This window comes from Falco naumanni, chromosome 2 (assembly GCF_017639655.2).
Source record: "Falco naumanni isolate bFalNau1 chromosome 2, bFalNau1.pat, whole genome shotgun sequence".
NCBI lineage: Eukaryota > Metazoa > Chordata > Aves > Falconiformes > Falconidae > Falco > Falco naumanni.
Genome location: NC_054055.1, coordinates 83,459,412 through 83,466,208, shown reverse-complemented (window position 1 = coordinate 83,466,208; position 6,797 = coordinate 83,459,412).

The window sequence follows — 6,797 nt, the reverse complement described above, 5'->3', positions numbered from 1 at the left end:
GTTCCTGGTAGGGCATAGCAAGGGCAGACGCTCTCTTGGGGCTGGAGCTGTGGGGGCTCCCCAGGGCATCAGAGTAGGGCTTGGCAGCCCAGGCATGTCCCACTCCCCAGCCAGGGACACCTGGGGGTACCAAGGCAGCCTCAGCCTCAGGCACTGGGCACCTCCCCAGCTGGGGGACAGCCAAGGCCAGGCCAGGTCATGGGTCTGTGGGTGGGCCTGGCTCAGTGGGGCCCATGGCCGGGCACGGAGGGCTGTGGGGAGCTGCAGACCGGCCCAGCTGTGGCATCTCTGGGGCAGGGGGTGACAGCCCCAGGGGGTTCATATGGGGTCTTGGGCTGAGGGCTGGTGGGGGGCTGCCAAGGGGCATTCAGGGCTGGTGGTGCCTGCAGGACCATGACAATCCCATATCCATTTTTGAGCTGTCATCACGCCAGTACTTGGCCAGTGACCCTCAAAAGGTTTTTCAAAGAAGACTCTAACTTGACACAGAAGTTACATTTACATACATTACATCATAGAAATGGTAATTAGAAGAGAAAAGCTTTACAGAAACCAAAGTGAAAAGCATTAGTGCCTTCTTCAAAGTATAATATTAATGCTGCTTAATATGGGAGCCATCTTGATTAGGTGCCTATTTGGATTTAGGCAATTACTAGCTTACCAGTTCAAACCAGTTTGCAACGAGAATGCACAGCATCCAAGATTTACTGAATGGGCTTCTTAAATTTCTTCTTGCTGCTGTAAATCTCTCTTCTTTTGTTTTCACCTTTTGTTACTTTGAGCTTGCCTACAAGAGAAAGGCACACTCATAAAATTACAATCCGCTCATAAAATTACAATCTGATATCTGTAAATCAATACAGTTAACTCCAGGCATTCATGCAGTGTTCAAAGAGGAGCAGTAGACGGATACACACGGCTTTTTCCTATTGAGCAAGATCATACTATAATTTTTTGGCAAAGGACTACATTTTTAATACCTGTAGGAATGTAGTGGAAGCCAATACCTTGCACAGAGGCTGCAGTCCCTACTCCTGCTTTCTAAATGTGGCGGACCAGGCTGCCTTGGGTAGGAAAAAGGCAGCTGCTGCAGTGTGAAACAGCCTCCTCCACAGTATGTGCCAGAACTTAATGGCAGCAGAGGATGCTGCTTTGGTGGGACTAGCTGACTGGTGGCTCCTGCTGAGGTCAAGACCGTGTCCCCAACCTTTCTTCTCGTTTGGAGGACACAATCTGCACAAGAAGCTGCTGGACTCTCTTTGTTCTGGTATAGGAAACTTTATTGCTTTGCAAGTTCTTCCTGTTCCTAATTGACCCGATCTAACCTGAAATAAGCCATTTGTATTCCTGCAAAGAAATACCAGGGTATCCACATGGCCTTTTGCCCAGGTTTACCATAATTTCTTTAAAGCAAACTGCAAATTAATAGTAGTGCAACTTTCCTGTGCAGGCAAGCCCTCAATCTAATTGTATCATGGAAAACAGCATTTGAGAAGACAAAGCAGCATGCAAACTTGGGGAATGAGAGAGGGAGGTAATGTAATTTTGAATCCAGTGGGAATGATGGAGAGATCTGAACGCAGAGAGATAAAAGTGATTAAGGTTTTAAAAATACAAGCTAGCAAGGAATCTAGGGATATGAAAAAATACAGCCCAACTCAGAACTCAGTGTTTATAGAACTGCCATCTTCTTTCAGTTTCTTCTTCCACTCAGGACAACAATCCTTGCCGGTTTAGTCAAAAACCACTCTTCTTTCCATCCCATACAATTCTGAGCCACAGGAAAAGCCCAACATGGTTCTGACAGTGCACAAGCTGGATCATTCAGTTACTGCTGCCTCTCGGTAACAATACTGAATACTTCAAAATATCTCTCTCACTTAATAAGGAGTACTAGCAACCCTGAGAATTCCTCAGATAGCTGAGGCCACTGCTGCTTAACCCAAACACACCTGGCAGCTGCACCATGTTGCACAACCACCATCTGCAAAGGTCAAAGCTTTCCAGGTGTTCACACCTGGCAGGAGAAGTCAAACCCATTCACACAAGAGGGGAGTGCCCTGGCAAGGCCCTTCCTTGAAAATGCAGGACATATCTGCCCATTCCTTACATGCAACGTGGCCAGGGAAAGTCCTCCACAGCCAAGAGTGGTGCACAGCTGAGTGAGGGACTCACTAGCATAGCAGGGATATTCATCTGGGACATGGGCTGGAGGCTGGGAGCGAGGGGCTGGTTATTTCATCAGGTTCTGGTCTGAGCATTAGGAATAGCTGCAATCCCTGCTAGGCTGGGCCGAGCGCAGCTCTGTTCAGGCCACGGGGCAGTGAATTCAGCAGCCTGTCAGCTGTGCAGCCAGGGGCTTGTGGGGAGAGAGGGCGAGTGAGGCAAGCCTCTCCTGCTGCATTACTACACTCACTCTGGACCCAGGCAAGCAAGGCAGCCCTGTAAGACAGCAGGCCTCCTGCCTCGGGTCAGGCACGGAACATTGTAGGCTTACAGCTAGTCTGTTTACTCTTGCCTTGAAAGGAGATTTACTCCAAGACCCAAGCAAGAGGCACATAGGAAGGGAGTGCTGCTAGGAACTATTGACCTACAGCAGAGAGCTAAATGCCTGCTATCCTTTTGCCCATCTTCTTGTTCCCCGCTGCTGCCATTTCAGTGGCAGGCAGCCTTGGGCAGCGTTCAGGTGGCCAGCGCCTGGGCCCTGGCTCCAACTCATTACCTCCTGTGTGGAATTCATGGACTCATTCTTCACTCTGTCTGATCCTAGTGTTACAGAAGAAATAAGGACAAAACTATGCTTGTACTTCCACAGTTCCTGCAGAAGCCTGTGACTACGTGATCTTGTAACCAAACCATTACAAAAAAAAAGAGGACTTAAAGAAAAAAAAAGAAGCCTTGAGTGCTGCCTCAGATAAGGACTAGCATATGTTTGAAATGGCCAAATCCTCTCCGTGGATGCCTATTCTAGAGTCATAGCTTACAAAACTTTCTGATTCTGCCTCTCCTTTCTGTAAAGAGCCTCTGCTTTCTGTTAACAGTCTTTTGTGGCTTTTCAGGACAAGATGTGAATGTCTTTGAAGTTTTCAAACATGCTCCAGGCACCTTTTCAGAGAATCATCATGAATCTGCTCTTCATCAAGGCCTTCCCAATCAATTATGTGTGTTCTATCAGCCTGTACCAGCATGGAAAGACAAGAGAAGGGGAGCCAGGCTGGAGTGGTAACACACTAGCCAAAGAAAGGAGGAACTCTTAATCAGATTGCCTTTTAATTCTTCATGTAAGTTAAAGACGTAATGTGCTCTGTAAGACTTAGAATAGAGGTGTACTCAGCATAGGCAATGATAGAACAAAGTGTTGCAGCATAGTGGAAAATTCTGTAAATATTCCGCCGAATGCTCTCCAGGCACAGTTTAGTAATAATATTTTTATTATTACCAACTTCCTTTATTCCTTAGCGTAAGATTTTATATCAAAAGACAGACAAAAGGTCCCAAACCAGGAAACCCAACTCTGCACATTTTGGCTAAAGTACATAATGCAGTTCTACAGGCAACAGAAAACTCAGCCCAGATTTTCCTGAGATTCCCTGCAGAGTCCCATGGTTTGTGCAATGAGCGCCCCACTGCATTCCTTCCCTGAGAAAATGTGGGCGCACATCCTGCGCTCTCCTGTTCTGCCCATGCCTACCCAGAGAAGGAGGCAGTGGCTCCATGCAGGCTTCTTCAGCAGCAGTGCTGGCTGCAGGAGCTCCAGGCCTCTGTCTTCTCCACCTGGGGCTAGTTACCCTGCTCTTGTTGGACTGGCATAGATGTTTGTTGACCACCAAACTCAAGGACTGATATGGGTGAAAAATAACACCCTCTTCCCACTGGTTTATTTGAGAGGCTGAAATGAGCTGGGGGTGAGGAGTGAGGCAGGGACTACATAAGCTGGCAATGCCAGTGAAAGAAATGCTTGGCTGAAGTGTAGCAGCTTTGCCCTGCACACTGAGTTAAGGCACGTATGGCAGGAAATATTCACTACATTGAAGAAACCCACTGACTACAAACCAATCTCCCACAGGCAATTCTCTGGGCAGAGAGTTGACTTAGGCAGGGTTTTTTTCTACCCCTACAAAACAGAGCTATTTTAAACCCAGATCAGCTCCTTCTTTCACTGCACCAACTGGCATCACTAACAGCTATACTGGGACAGCCAAGGGGACACCTTGAGGACAGGAACAAATGGCAAGTGCTGGGAACTGCCTACACCAGTACTGCTGCCGAGAGAAATGTCTGAAGAACAGCAGCCTGCCGAATGTGAGGAACCTGGGACAGCCATTCAGTGCAACAGGCCTGGTTTTGTTTTGAAGTCAGAGGAAGGTGCCATAGCTTTAAAAATGTTTTGTCTTTTTATTCTGCCACACAAATTGCTTTTACACACAATTTATCCATTGGTCCAAAGAGTTTTGTAGCCACTGCTGTAGCGAAATGCAGACTTTGTAGTGAAGCCTTCACAAACAGTGTATCAATGGCTGCATGTGGTTCTTCTTTTCATGTTATTCCTCCAAATCAGTAAGACTCTCCCTTTTGATGCCTAAAATGCCTCCAGAAATTTGAGAACTGATCAGATGCAGCATTTAAAAATTATGATGTTAAAGACAGATCTCTGATGTTACTGAGATACATATACCATTGACTAGAGACTCTTTCTCAGTCCCTTTGCTGATTTGCGGCTGAACAACATAAACTTTTTATTTTTTATTGCCCTGCCAACTTGCAATATGAAAGACAAAAATATGGCATGTGGTCTTAGTCTCATACCTAGCTCTGTAAAACAAGAAACAAGTTTTCAGAACTGCAGCCTGAGAATTACATCCACTGTAATTTATATTTTATCACACTCTGGATTTCAAGGCCTAAGTCTGAGTTGCCTTATCATTACTAAAATACCTCCTTCCCTTAGAAGTAAGCTCATAGTTCAGTAAGATGGGAAATCTTGTTAAGACGGCTAATACCATATGACCTGTTGATAGTTTCAAAATGGATAAGGAAACCCGCGTACACAAGGCCAGCGTCTATCTGCTTTGGGTAAAAATATTCCAAAAGGCTGCTACAACTTCATAAACAGTGTTGACTTTACAACCCATGCTGCTTGGTGGCAACTGGGGATACTGTTTTCCTAATGCACAGCAACGATCTCCTCAATACTTACAAAGCTGTCTCTCTAGCCCAGGGGCCCTCAAACATTTTAACCAGGGGGCCGGCACGCGGATGCAGTGGCAGGCAGTCATCTGTGGCTGCTTGGTTCCCTGCCCCAACCCCCGGCAGGGGGGTGTGTGTGTGGGGGTTCTGTAAATACGGTGGGCCGGACTGAGGACCCTGGGGGGCCGTATCCTGCCCGTGGGCCGTGGTTTGAGGACCCCTGCTCTAGCTACTCTGAGGCCAAGTGTAGCCTTTCAGAACACCTACCAGATAAGGCTCTGCAGGTGAGGGAATAGCAAATCTGGGAATCCTGCTAGGATTTAAGAACCGAGTGCCCAAGCACCCAGCAGCGTCAGGTTTTAAGCAGTTTTGTTTGAATCCATCAGGAAAAACTTACTGAGTTTAACAGACAGCAAGCAGGATTTGTGAGGACTCTAGTATTCACTTACTGCTTGACACAAGTAAGTACTCATTAGCTGCTCAAGTTCCTCCAGCAAATTGTCTGTGAGTCAGCTGCAGAAGAATAAAAAGTGAAACTGAGAATATATAGTCCTACCTAATGCAGATGGTAACTTAATAACAAAGGGAAAACTGACTTCCCTAAGCAATGGGAGCACTTGCGTGCCTGCAGCTAAGACTCCAACTTTGCAATTTGCTCTGCCTTGGATAGACTACCTTGAAGTAGCTGGTAGCGTGACACAGTATGACACACATGGGTCCCTGTCATGGAGGCAAGTGGGCCCACCTGCTTTCCTGACTGTAGGAACAGGAATTAAATTGCTGTGATAGTTCTAAAACCTGTACAGTGAAGAAGGCTTAATTAATGTTGATTTCAAGTGCATATGAATTACATCAAACAATACTCTTGTTTATAAAAGCATTGCAGACATTGCAGGGATGTAAACATTGCAGAATTGTTTACAATTTAGAATTGTTTGCAAAGTTGTAAGAAGAAAGAGAATTAAAAGATTTATTTGAAATTTGCTTTCAAAAACCAAGATTTGGGCCTAAGTCTAGTAGCAGTTTTTTTTTTTTTTTAATATAGAATCTTTTTGGGTTTTTTCTTTTAACTGTCAGACAGCCTTGGTGAGCACACCTGCAAGCTTTTAAATGAAGTAGGTGCACCTGGGGAAGAAATCAAAGTATAAACCTTTACCTCTGGAGCTGTAGCTGGCTAAAGAAGCATTCTGGAAGACCAAAGCAGAAGAATGGTGTTTTTTTTTTAAGGGCTAGATCCTGTCCTGAATTGGCTGGTTTGTCTGTGAGAAGGAGTATATGTTGATCATTTAAAGATTTGTTTGTGTTTAAATCTTGTAGGGCTTAATTTGTGGAATGGAAGGACATTGGCTTTAGAGAGCCAGCTTTAAGGGCAGCTTTGTGAAAGAACACTGTGCTCAGGAAAAACACTAGGTAAAGCTAGGTGTTTTATGTGTGAGTACAGGGGAAAAGTTTTGTCTTGTTTTTAAACCCCACAGTGAATCTAGCCATCCTTCTGGAATATGAATCTTCCCCACACCTTCTTGTTGGAAGAGGCAGGAGCCCAAGGAGTAGGGAAAATGGAGGAGTAATTGCTACGTAGGACTCAAGGACAACCAGACCCCATGTCCTTT